A 13,124-nucleotide genomic window follows, 5' to 3' on the forward strand; every position below is an offset into this window, starting at 1 on the left:
GCAGCCTGTGAAAGAGTGCCCATCCCACACCGTGGGTCATTCCATTTGCTCACAGTGAGATCTACTGCTTTAGATTTTCTGGATTTGGACTTATAGAGGAGGAAAAATTATTTTCCCTCTATTCTTCATTGTTGTTTTGCTGAACTCCCTGTATGAAAGACAGATAATCAGGAGGGGGGAGAAAGATAATCATCATAATTACATTTGTATAGAACTCCACAATGTGTTGTGACTCAAAGGCAACCAGATGACTCAGTTCCATCTTGGGCTCAGAAAAGGGGCAGGGTCTGTGGCTTCAAAAGGGGGGGAGGGGAGAAGAGGAAATATTTAGTAAACAAAGTTTGCTCCACCAGGTTGGTAAATTTCTTAGGTGAAAGTATGAGCTCTATTTACTAGCTTCCTCTTCCTGGTGCAGTCTCCCCTTGAAAGTAAATTTCCTTTATAAATGAAGACTGCCCTTACTAAGGGAAACCTGGACCCAGTTTTCAGTATCTGTCAGTCTGAAATTCTTCAAAAATAATCAGTTCAAAATAATCCTTATGCCAGAGTCATTTTCGAGGGTGGCGCCTTCCATTAGTTTTCAGTCGTTCACAGCAGACAAATACAAGATCCGGAGCTGGTTTGGCAGTTCACCTAATAGTCAACATTCAATCAGCTTAATGCTAGGATCACACACAGTCATGCTGAAGTTAGACTTTACTAAAATCAAGTTAGCCCTGCAATGGGGAGTTAACCACATCAAGGCTTGCTTATTGCCTTCAACGTCCACACTTAACCTGGCGCTTCTGAGTCAGAGTCCTGCCTCAGGTACAAAGATGCGCCCCCACCTGCCAGGGCCACAGGGAAGATGTGGCATAAAAACCAAATCTCTAATTTCCTGGAGGCTGGGAAGTACTCTCTCAGCCTATCTGACTCAAGCAATAAAAACTAAAATACAAATGAGATTGTGATTTCTCACTACCAGAAATACGCTGAAACCCAGTAAATAAAGTTTCTCTTAAAAAGCCCTGTAGTTGGTCTTGCACTTCAGAGCTCTCCACTCCAGGATAAGCTTCTTTTCATTTCACTGGTGCTAATTTAACTTGACTTTTCATAAGCAAAAGCCTTCCCGGACAAAGGAAGGCTTGGTGCCTCCGGGCTTTCTGCTTTCCAGACTGCTGCATGGCAGCCAGGAGCAGTGAGTTCCATTCCAAAAGCAAACCCCGGTTTCACACACATATCGCTGAGTTTAAAAGAATTAATTTACACAGTATGTTCATTGCTTACTTTTCTCCTGGAATTCATGATGAATTTTTATGGAGGGTGGTGGAGGAAGGGAAGAACCACATTTAAAACCCATCATTCTCCTCTACAGTGTCATTTCAAAAGCCAGACAAAAGCCAAATGAGGAGGCTGGAAAAAGAGAGTACAACGAAGCCGGGCTGAAAATCACCCTCCATTTCATTCTGGAGCCGGGAGGTTACACCCAGGCATCAAATAGCTTTCCTCCTCACAGAAAAGTAACTGGTAAGTGCTTGTTTGTTTGTTTTCATAAAACGGACACTTTCAGCAGAACTGATGCAGACTCCTGCAGATGATTTATTTACAAAACAGCATTTTGACTAACTACCAGCTGGCAAAAAAGGAAATTTCTTCTTCTAGTTTAAGGAAAGCACTGTGTGCAGACTTCTATCTTTGGTCCTGTCAGAGTGTTCAGGAAAGACCCGAAGAGGGTTTGGTACAGCTGCTGATTAAACACTGAGAGAGAATTTGAGGTTGGTGCTGGGGGAAGGGTGGAAGGGCACAAAGAACTTTCCATGATTTCCTCCAGCTTTTACCTAAATCATTACAGCTCACAAATGTGGATGTTAAGTAATTGTGACCCAGAAATAGTCAAACATCATTTGTGGAAAGCTCACTGTAGAGAAAACTAGCAGGAGGAAATGGTACTCAGATGAAAATTGATTTTGCCCTCTTACAAGGTGGAGAGAAAGTTCTAAATTGAACAGTAATGTGATTTGGGTTTTTTCCTCTCTTTTTAAGATGAACAATTTGTGCTTCTTAAAGACAGTAACATTTATTTGTTGTTACTGCATTTTTTAAATCTCATAATCAATTGCCTGTTAGAATAATTGTACCTGGGCTCTGCTAGGGAAGGATAAATGACTAAATGCAGCCAGAACAGATTCAGCTACTGAATTGTTCCTTTGGTGGTCAGATAACTTGAGCAGCAATTGCTTTTTTGTCTTATAGTTCACTCTTTCCTCCAAATGAAAGCTAGTGAAAACCAAATGAGAGTGTGATAATGGAACTTTTATCAACAATTACTTTCTTAAATTGACCCTATCACTGAAAGCAAACTCACTCCACCCAAATTTTCACAAACTATTTGCTAAATTAATCCGCTAGTATTGTTTTGTGAGTGGGAAAGTAAAAGACCTAGGGACCTTTCTCTGAGTTTCAAATTACTCAGTTTAATTCCTCCTACTGAATAATCCTCATGTTTGCACATTTTTCAGACACTAAATGGATTTTACATTTTTTCATGTCCTATACTTATGATTTCATCTCAGACTTAAGTCATTTAATTTGTAAAAGAATGTAATATATTTTGTTACTTTACCACTAATTATAATCTGCCTGAAATAGATGTTTAAGCCAACATTCCCTTTCTGAGGGCCATGCCACTTGGAGCAATCATTTCAGAGGGCATTTAAAGAGCACAGCTGAGCACTTAATGTGCATCTAGAACATATTTATTCACACTGAGCTGGCAGTCTCTATATAAGTAACCTGCTGAAGTAACTCTAAAAGGAGAAGAGTTTTATACCCAAAGATTTCTTTTGCAAGTTATTTATGATTTAAAAAAATCAGAAGAAATCGAATAGTAGACAAATAGTAAGAACTTCTATATCATCTTAGTGAAATACTTTGCAGTCATTAGAAAAGCATAATTTGGAGAGTCATTAGCTTTATGGATGCTTGTTTCTATGATAATGTCAAGTATGATTTTAATTATAAAACAAATGCTGTTGAAGAAAAAATACAAAATTGAAAATGATTGTGTTAAGTGACGCTGAGCTTATAGGTCTATGAGGAAATTTTCTTTACTCTCGTAGGTTCAATGCTTAGGCATTGCAAATTAAACTGAAAAAGAGGGAGACTAACAAGAAAAAAATACAAAATCAAATCACACATTTTTATTAATATACATACAAGAGTCCACAGAAGATGTGACTCAAAGAGTTTCAAATATGAGGCTTATACACTATCCGAATAAAAGGAGGAGAGAGAAAAGCACTTTTAGGAAAACAAATGACGAGAGAAGGAAAGGGAGAAAGGGCTCTAAAGGGCAAACAAACTACTCTGTGGAAAGATAAATGAGTCTGAAGCAAATAGCTGGGACTGCGACTGTTTCTGTGATAGTCTGTCAGGTGTGTTGTAGAGACCACTCATGGCATCACAAGACTCTGTCTTTCCTCGTTGCTCATAGAGTGGGAACTTAATGACACTGGAGCATTTTTAAAAAGATTTATTTATTATGCACACAGCACAAGCCAGGGGTGCAGGGCCTGAGAGGATTAACCCGAGACAGGGTGGGAGCAGATTGACTGAAACACACTGCTGAGGGGAGCAGCGCATGGGACAGGAGAGGGTTGCTGTGCCTTGTATGTCACCTCCCTAGCCAAGGATCAAATCATTCTGAAAGTGACTGCGGCTGCAGATAGCTTCATAGTGCTGGGCTTTAACCCCTTGCGCCACAAGTGAGGGCCCCCAATTGTGCATTTTTTTAATAACAAAAATGCCTTTGGTGCAAAATCTGTGCAAAAAAAAGCCACAGTAGCATATGCTGGACCCATTCAATGACTTACTTCTTCTTTCCCCCCTTCTCTACTAGTACATCACTTTCATTATTTAGCAACTTTAAAATATTGAAAATTCCTATCTATTTTTTTCATCATGTTTCAATTTTCCTAGAAACCAAAAAAACTGAAAGCCATGAATCAGGCCTCTCTTACCCACTTTATTTGCTGACATGAACTTTTAGTTTAGTAAAGGTTTCTGCCTCACAAAGCTTCTAATGAAAGTAATAAAAGCCAAGACCACACTAAAAACTTGTAGCAAACAATTTACAAAGACAGAAATTATATAACTAAATGCAAATTACAACACGGTTGAAGTGGCCCTGCACTCCGGCTCCTGAGTGGCTGGCACAGCCTCCAGACTGGGCACAACCACTCTGCTCCCTACCACACACCTGGAACCTGCAAACCAGCAGCACAGTGCAGGACTGAACGCCACCCACTCAAGTCCAGAGAGGACATGGGACACGTGTAGTGCTGTACTCTGAACTCTGTCCTTGACATCCTGAGCAAAGTGGCTGCTGGGATGGAGATGGCCCTGAGGGGCTTTTTTAAAGGGCCGTGAAAGGGCGGAGGCATGTGGGCTTCCTCTTGCACTGGAGCTGCTGCGGATGGTAGCCCCTGACCCGCTGGGTATTTTTAAGTCCTTCCTGCCTCCCTCCTTTCAGCCCTCTCTCTCTGTGGGGGTCTAAAGACAGGGGAAGGAGCCTCCTCACATTTGCAGGGCCTTGCCACCTCCAGCAGCTGAGGCTCCTTCTCCTGCCCTCAGTGGGTAACTGGGCTTTCTCCCTCTCATCTTGGTTAAGTTTGTCTGATTTTCCTTTTGCTACACCAAAGGTCCTTTCGCTGTCATTTGTGGTGGCAGATGGCTGGACCCAGAAGTAGTGAGAGACATCCTGACCCATTGAGTTTTTAGACTTTTTGCCTGATAACAATGAAATTTCTTAAACTGGAAAATTTTAAAATGCACTGCGCTCTGTATCTTTACACTCCTGTTTTGATTTTGCCTGTCACACCCTGAGCTCTACTCTGTTCCACACTGTTTCATGGTCTGAGGAGTACAAACTCTCTGGACTTCAGTCTCCTTAAAATAAATCTGATGGGTGAGCTTCCTTTCTAGCTCTCCAATCTCCCTGCCTCCCTATTTAAGTGGCTGCCTATGAAGTTATTGCTCGGTGCAATATATGTAATAGGTGTCTAGGACATGCAATAGGCACATAATATTTGATGAGAACAAACATTTATTTAGGCTCTCTTATTTACTTATTTAAATATTATTTTTATTTATTTATGCATATAAGAACTGGGGTGTAGGCCAGAGGTGCGGGGATGGGTTAGAGGAGTCAATAGACACAGAGCGGGGAATTGACTGATGAGGGGAGTAGCAGATGAGACAGCAGAGGTCTGCACTAAATGGGTCAGCTCCCTGGTCAGGGGATCAAATGCTTGGTGCAGTAGCTGGTGAGAAAGCACTGAGACTTTAAACCCTGTACCACCAGGAGGCCCCTAGATTCTTTTTTATTATTCCTCAATAATCATAGTATGTTCTGATCATTTCATTAATATTCAAATAAGATGGAAATCTTGGGCCACAGGGGGAAATATCTCCACTTCATCTGGATTGTTCTTCTAAGACTAAACAAATCAGCAAATTAACATCAAATAGATTCATAGGAGTAAAAAAAACAAAATTTAATAATACACCTATCGATTTTACCTGCTTGTAAATTCTAATGGATAATGGAGCTGACCATGGATATTTATCCTGTATTTAGGAACCTAAAGTATTAGTAAGAGATACTGCACCAAGGGAGATTTCACATGACAAAAAGGGGTTCTGTCAGTCTTACTCGGAGAAGAAAGATAAGATTCTTAGATAGAAAGGACATGTTCACTTGTAAACCTACAACTGGGTGAGCTCCTTCAAATGTAGGGGAAGCAACGTTTCACCAATTATGGAAAAGTTAGGAGCTTTAGGACAGGCTGATCTCGCCTTCACTTAGAGAAGGCAGAAGGACTTAGGTATAGAAGCTTCTCCTTAGCCTCAAGAGATTTTATTACTCTTAACTTTCAATAACTCTACAGGACAGAGGAGGCATCTTGAGACCAGTTTGAAGAATCCTGAGGTGAACTGATTTGGGGAGGGGGTGTCAGGGACCAAGTATACATAATTCAGGCACAAACATTTTGCTAGACATTATGCACTTTCCCTTTAGTTAAGTCAATAATTGGTTAGATAATTACTTAGAGGGCATAAGGTCAGGCTTAAATGAGACGTGGCTTTGCCGGTGGAAAAGTTTATCTCTGTGGAAAGTAAACTGACCTAGAGAGAGCCAACTATCCATGCTTGAATTCACTGGCAAACAAAATCAACTAACCCATGTGAATTTGAGTGTGAAACACAGGATTCAGCAATTCTTTAAGGACAGTGCAAATAAAGATCATGATATAAGACCTCCCCAAATCAAGTAAACAAGGTATGTTAGGCCTGTTTGAATGGTTTAAATGATTTTTATTTTATTTTGTTTTACTTTACTTTCTTTTGCATTTTCACTGATATGTCCAAGTAAAGCAACTGAGGTCATAAAATGTGTTACTTATTTGGAAGTCTGCTATTTTTCCATTTTGGGGAGGAAGGGGTTGCTTGTTTATCATTAACTAAGAGAAGCCAGATGGACGTGTCATATTGAGTCAAGTAAATGTTGACTGACCCCTCAACCGGTGTGGCAGAGGAAGATATGGATTTTGATGGAAAGTTTTTGCCTTCAGTGAGCCCAGAATTGCTCTGCCCAGAAGACAGACCTAGGTTATTAAAATGAAATTTTGAAAAGAACTACAGAATATGAAGTTCAGATGGATGTGGAAGGTAGTGCGTTAAGTTCACCGAGGAGATGAGAGTGATGAGAGTGTGAGAGGGCAGGATTGGTATCCCAGCATGGACTTTACTGAGCCACAGAAGTAGTGGAAAGTCTTGCAAGGGAGAAGGAACCCAGCACAGTCTTTGACCTCTGGAAAGCAGAGGGCATGTGATAGCATCAAACAAATAAAAATATGAAAAGTAGTTTCTACTAAAGTATGAGGACACATGCAGCCCTACTATGGGCCTCCTTTAACACTCTGTGTTACACACATACACATTTACATACATATGCACACATAAAATACTGATGTTTATATATAATATATATATTTAATCTAAATTATATATTACATAACAAATGAAATATATAAAATATATCACATATAATTATTACATATAGATATATGTAATATATAAAAGTACCTTAAAATATGTTACATGTACACTACATGTATATATTTATTGTATATACCGTATATACATATATTATGGATGTATAGTTATATGTTGTGTGTATATGCATATATGTGTACACAAAATGTGTATGTGTGTGTATATATATATATATATAATACAGAAGAGAATTCCCCATTCCACAACCCTCACTTGATCCCAAAGTTCTACCCAGCTTTGATAAAGAGAGTATCCATTGCTCTGGCAACACACCTGATACTGTCTTCACCCCAAGTGGAACAAACTTACACAAACATATTTGATTTACCTTCTGCTGGCCCCCAAAATATTTTTCAGTGAATACTTCTCAAGTGTGATATATTTACTGGGTGAACACAATAGGTATTGTATTAGTCAAAGGGAAGACCCTAAGAATTCTGAATCAAAACTAAATACTATCTTATGCCCATGATCAAAAGGGGAAATTTCAGGTTATAGTAAAAAAAAAAATTAAAAAATTAAAAATATATATATGTATATATATATCTATAATCAGTTATATTTTCCATTGTGCTGCTTTTGACAATGACTGCCAAATACTATCCTCTCTGGGACTCACACCTAATTCACCATTGCATCAACTCTGCAATGACAGTAACCACTCAACTCCTGAAAACCTGTAATGCCAGTGTTACTGACCTACATACAGTATTTCAGAATCTAACCAATCCAGATAATACAACTGCTTAAAGCCAAACAAAAGCAACTAGCTCTGCTAAATGAGAAAACCCTCCTTCCACCATTCTTTCAACTTTTATTAAGAACACATATTTCACACTTTCTGCTCTGTACGTGAGCTTTGGGGATGTATAAAACATATCCTTTTGCCCAGAGGCTTGATCAGTTTAGCAAGGGAGATAGACACATGAACAGATCATTGCTGCTGAGAATTTGTGTGTACAAAGGCTGGGAAGGAAAACCTACCCATAAATTTAGTCTGGGCTTCACCACTTTTGCTAATTATTCAAGCTCTTTTAGCCTCTTAGAAATACTAATAGTACCTCATGGTATTGTTGTGAGCATTAAATGTGAAATATATGTGAAGTTGCTTAGCCTTGTATGGTACTCAATAAATATTCAGGAAATGTTAGGTATTACCACACTGTTAAATGCTACTTTCATAATTAAGTGTACTTGGTGTTTGCTACCTTTGAATGTGGCTTGGCAAACTGATTTTAATAAGCAGCAAGTGATTAGATAACCACAATGTTTATTTTGAGCTTGTTGGTTCTTGATAATATTTTGGAGAAAAATCTCATCACCTTTCCCCAAAAGAGGGACAGATAGCAATCAAATGTCCTGACCTAATTAAACAGCTGAGCAGATTTAACACCTCTTCAGAGTGAGGTTAACTTTCCTTGGGTATTCAACATTCATTTAACACCTTTAATAAGAAAGAAGAACTGAAAAATGAAACTAATGTGTTTGATGATAATTAAGAACCTAAATTTCCTTCTCAAATCTACCCTTGCCTTCTCAAAAAAAAGTGTTAGTTATTGTCAAAAAGCCCTTGGGCATGAATACTTTCCTCAAATCCCACTCAACAGTCTTTCTGCCAGTTCATAAACTTTAGTCATCCCTACTATTTGCCAGGCACAGAACAAGTAGTCTGGAGTAATATATACAAACATGAATATCGAGCCCTGTGATTCTCCAATGTCATGCCCCCTTGCCTAGCTTTCTGGATATAGCTTTTGTTTTCTGTTTATGCCTAGCCTTGATTTGTTGGTACCTCCTATTTACATGCATACAATCAGACTGCTAAGGTGGAAGAGCTTGCGAGGTATATTAAGAGCACGTGTAGTGTCACATCTGGCAGCACAGGGACAGACAAAGCTGAGTTGTCAGGAAAATGAACAAAAAGGATCATTAGTTGGAGGGGGTGGGTGGTGGGACCCCAGACAAGGCAGAGGTTGAGAGGGGCTGGAGTCAGGTGTGTATGGGAGAGGTGGGTGTTTGGGCCAGCATGAGGACTGTATTGTGTGGATGAAATAGGTTTATTGCCATGGAGATGGCCACTTATAGCAGCCAGCACTTCACATTCCCAGTGGTTGCAAGCAGTTTTAATGATAGTTATGTCCCCTCATGGCACATTTATTTCTTTTATTAAAATATCAAATGCCATCCCCTCCTACCTACCCTGCCCCCCAAACTAGCCACTTCTCCGCTACTGAATGCTCTTTAGTAATTTCCTAGAGAATGACATTTCTTTTTTTTTTTTCACATTTTTCTCAGACAAGCAGTAAATAACATATTCATCAAATTTAAGAGAATGCCCAAACAGAACGTCTTTGGGAAAGCTGGGATTTTTTCCACACATTTGATGTGTTCTCCAGCCAGTTGGACTTCGGCAATTCAGTGAGATGAGAACAAGCTCAGCTATTTCAAACTAATCTTTATCTCCAGAAATGAACTCATTGATGGGAATCATTTGATGCAAAATAAATTCCTTTAGTAGAACATTATCACAGGATCAGAATGTCCTACTTTTTGTAAGGCAGGAATGAACACAATACAGCTTGACTGTAACAGCAGGAAAGCATTATTTTGTTGCTCATAGTGGTATCTTCCAGCTGATGTTTTCTCTTTGGATAAATCCAAATGTTATATAAACTAATCACAAGTAATAGCAAACAAGCTGATTAGAGCCACTAATCATTAAATTAGCTGGAAGCTCAAAAATTTGTTACCTTTCCTAAAGTCATATGGTATGCAAGTTATTTCACAATAAATACACCCTAATTAACAAGCAAGGTAGCAACAATGTTGTCTCACTAGTTCTGAGCACTTACTATAAGCCAGGCACTGTACTAGGCTCTTACACAGTTTACTTTGTGTAATTCTTTTTTTGTTTGTTTGTTTTAGGATTTATTTTATTTATTTATCATACAAGAACTGGGGTGTAAGCCAGAGAGATGTGGGGTGAGAGAATTCACCAGAGCAGAACAGGCAGATCTACTGAGATACACTGCTGAAGGGAGCAGTCAGCAAGACAAGAAGCTAACCAACATGGTTAGCATCCTGGCTGGGTATCAGAAACAGGACAGTGATAGCCCTGAGACTTAACCCCTAAATCACCAGGGAGGCATGAGCTGAATGAAACTCTCTGAAGGTTTCTGTGACATTTCTGCACACCCATTTTGGGGGAAGGCAAATAGTTGTTTGTTTTTTTCTTTTAAAAATTTATTTATTTATGCAAACAGAATGGGGCCAGAGGTGCAAGGGCAGTGGGAGGATTCACGAGAGACAGAGTGGGGAGCAGAACAGGCAGATCTACAAAATACAGTGCTGAGGGAAGCAGCGGCTGGGTCTGGACAGGTCTGTTGTGCCATGTGGATCACCTCCCGGGTGGGGGGTTGAACTAGCACTGAAGTTGCTATGGTTAGCTTGTCATGCTGCGCTCTAACCCATTGCGCCCTCCGCCACCAGGGAGGGCCGAGGCAAATAGTTTTTTAAGGGAGGCATTTAGTGTTCCCAGACTGGAGCATCGATCAGGCAAAGCATTATCCCTGTGGGGATGCTCGAACACTAGCTTGGCGCCCTGCAGCAAGCATTAAAGTAGCTTCAGTATAACTGCCCAGAGAAAGAAGAAAGCCTCACATATGTGAATACTGTATTAATACTGTGTCTGACCATGAAAAACAATTATATTAATATTGCTTATTGGTCTCTCAATTTCAAAGGTCATAATAAGAATCTGGTTACTATAACCCTTAAGGAGAACAGATAGGGATGAATGGAAGAGTATCGAATCCCTAAAGAGTTTGCTTCATTGACAACACCAACTCTCCTTTTCTCATTTCCATCATTATTCTAGGATTGGAAGGTAAATGTAAGCTTCAGAAATTAAGGGAATGATAAAGAAACTTCATATACATGTTAATATCCCTTCTCCCTACTCTCTGCTGCCCCCCCCAAGGGCATATTACTTTTGGAATAAAGACTTATTAAAGGATAATTGTTTTGTTTTGTTTTTAAAGTTTATTTATTGTGTAGAAGAACTGGGGTGTAAGCCAGAGGTGCAACGGGTGAGAGGCTTCACCAGAGACAGAGTGGGGAGCAGTGAGCAAGACAGGAAAGGTCTGCTGCTCCATGTGGGATGCTTCCTGGCTGGAGATTGAACTTATGCTCTCATGCTGCAGTGGCTGATACCTTAATAGCTTTAACCTTACCTGTGACACCAGGGACACCCCCAAAGATAATTGTTATTTAAAATAAGTAAATCATAACCTACATAGATATATAAAATCAACATATTTCAAAGGGTTTGCTTATTAGTTCATTAGTTGATCAGAGAACCAGCAAGTTGTTACAATGGGTTGAAAGGAAAACTCCAAGTGTAATATATATAAGCCATCAAGAATGTTGAAATGAATCTACAAACAAGATTTTAATTTTTCAAAATTCAAAAAATTAATTTAAAATTGCAGAACAATATTTTTTTTTTTTTGCAAAACATGGTAAGTACAGGGCAATAATCAATTACATTTCACTAGCCACAGTCTGCTGTATTTCTATAGGCTCAGGTCATTTGTATTATTATAAGCTGTCTACAAGTTGCACAATTGTAAACATCTCAAAACAATGACTGTCAGAGAAAACATGAAAAGACCACAGAGAGGACACTTCAGAATTTTTTGGCCTATTTCAAAGTCCTTTGCAATTTTCCTGGCAGCTTGCAAATACTAAAAAAATTATATCCCTCTACATGGAAAATGCCGTATAAAAACCACTTAATCAAAACTCACAAATTTTGTAACAAAAGTAAAACTTTCTATAATTTCTTATTGCAAAATTATGAATAAATCCATGTAAGCTAAACCTTTGTAATGTAATGTTGCTTCTGTTTTATGGTGTACTAACTTATCTGCCTTTGAGGTAATATGACCTCCCAATAGCAGTATCTTTACCAAAGTCCTTCTACAGGACAAATATAGGCCAACAGCCAAGTATTTCCTAATGAAATACTCTTAAAAGGAAATGGAATAAACATTGTGTAACACCATCACTGTAAATGGGTGAGCTATCTGAAATACAACCCAACCGTAAATCCTATTTTTCCGGACACTAACATGTCATAGTCACGTCTCTATACACTTCTTTCTGTATTAAGACCACTGCAATGATTTCACTTCCAATGTTCTCCATTAATTTTGTTAAAGGATTGAGGAGCCTTTTTAAGCAGTAGGCTGATCCAGCACCTTGGAGACAGTTGAAACATCTGCTGAGTCTGTTCCTGTTGTCAGTATTGATCATGTAACACAAAATAACGCCTAACAAATTAAGACAAAATTATTTGAAATAAAAATTGTCTCAGGAGCAAGCAGTTCTCTGGATGTGAAAATGAGAAGGTGGGGCTCGACGGGAGGATAAGGACAGAAAACTGGGGTTTCACTGTTAGAACATATTCTTCTTCCTCCAATTCTGAGCTGGCTGCAGAGGCAGTAAATACAGTAAAGGACACTGGTAAGGAGCCCTGGAACAACAGAGGCATGTGTGCAGGTGACCTTGGTGACTTAGAAAGGCCCGAGGCCCCATTACAAGTCCCCAGTGGTTTGCCAGGAGGGCCTGGCCAGGGAAGGCTATTGTTTCGTGGTTAACTCTTCTGCCAACCCCATTGGGCAAATGTCCAATTAGGACAAAATTGATATACCAGATTGCTGCAGCCCATTTCCATACCTGCTTAGTTTTCCTAGGTTTCTTGTCCAGATTCCTGCCTTCTAACTACTGGCTGATGTGTCTCTTACACTGTTACTTGGTTTTGGTCTTACTGAGTATTGCTACTTTGCTCATTAAAAAGCTGTTTAGGTGACACACATGGCGCAGCAGACCTCTCCTGTCTGGCCACTGATCCCCTCAGCAGTGTACTCTGTCGATCTGCCTGTTATGCTCCCCATTGTCTCTGGTGAATCCGCTCACCCACCTTGCACCTCTGGTCCCAGTTCTGTATACACAAATAATTAATTTTT

At 39.5% G+C, this 13,124-nt stretch overlaps 1 protein-coding gene across 3 annotated transcripts in view; it reads left to right on the forward strand.

The window, feature by feature from the left end:
- Positions 1-1,379: 1,379 nt before the first annotated feature.
- The window catches only part of GPR1 (G protein-coupled receptor 1), a 36,252-nt gene continuing 24,507 nt past the window's right edge, over positions 1,380-13,124 (forward strand). For all 3 annotated transcript variants that reach the window (XM_012726025.1, XM_012726030.1, XM_012726037.1), the window contains exon 1: positions 1,380-1,506. The gene's annotated coding sequence lies outside the window, so the exon portion shown is untranslated. The remainder of the gene's footprint in view (positions 1,507-13,124) is intronic.

The sequence above is a fragment of the Condylura cristata genome, unplaced genomic scaffold, assembly GCF_000260355.1.
Source record: "Condylura cristata isolate star-nosed mole 26May11 unplaced genomic scaffold, ConCri1.0 scaffold00002, whole genome shotgun sequence".
Classification (NCBI taxonomy): Eukaryota; Metazoa; Chordata; class Mammalia; order Eulipotyphla; family Talpidae; genus Condylura; species Condylura cristata.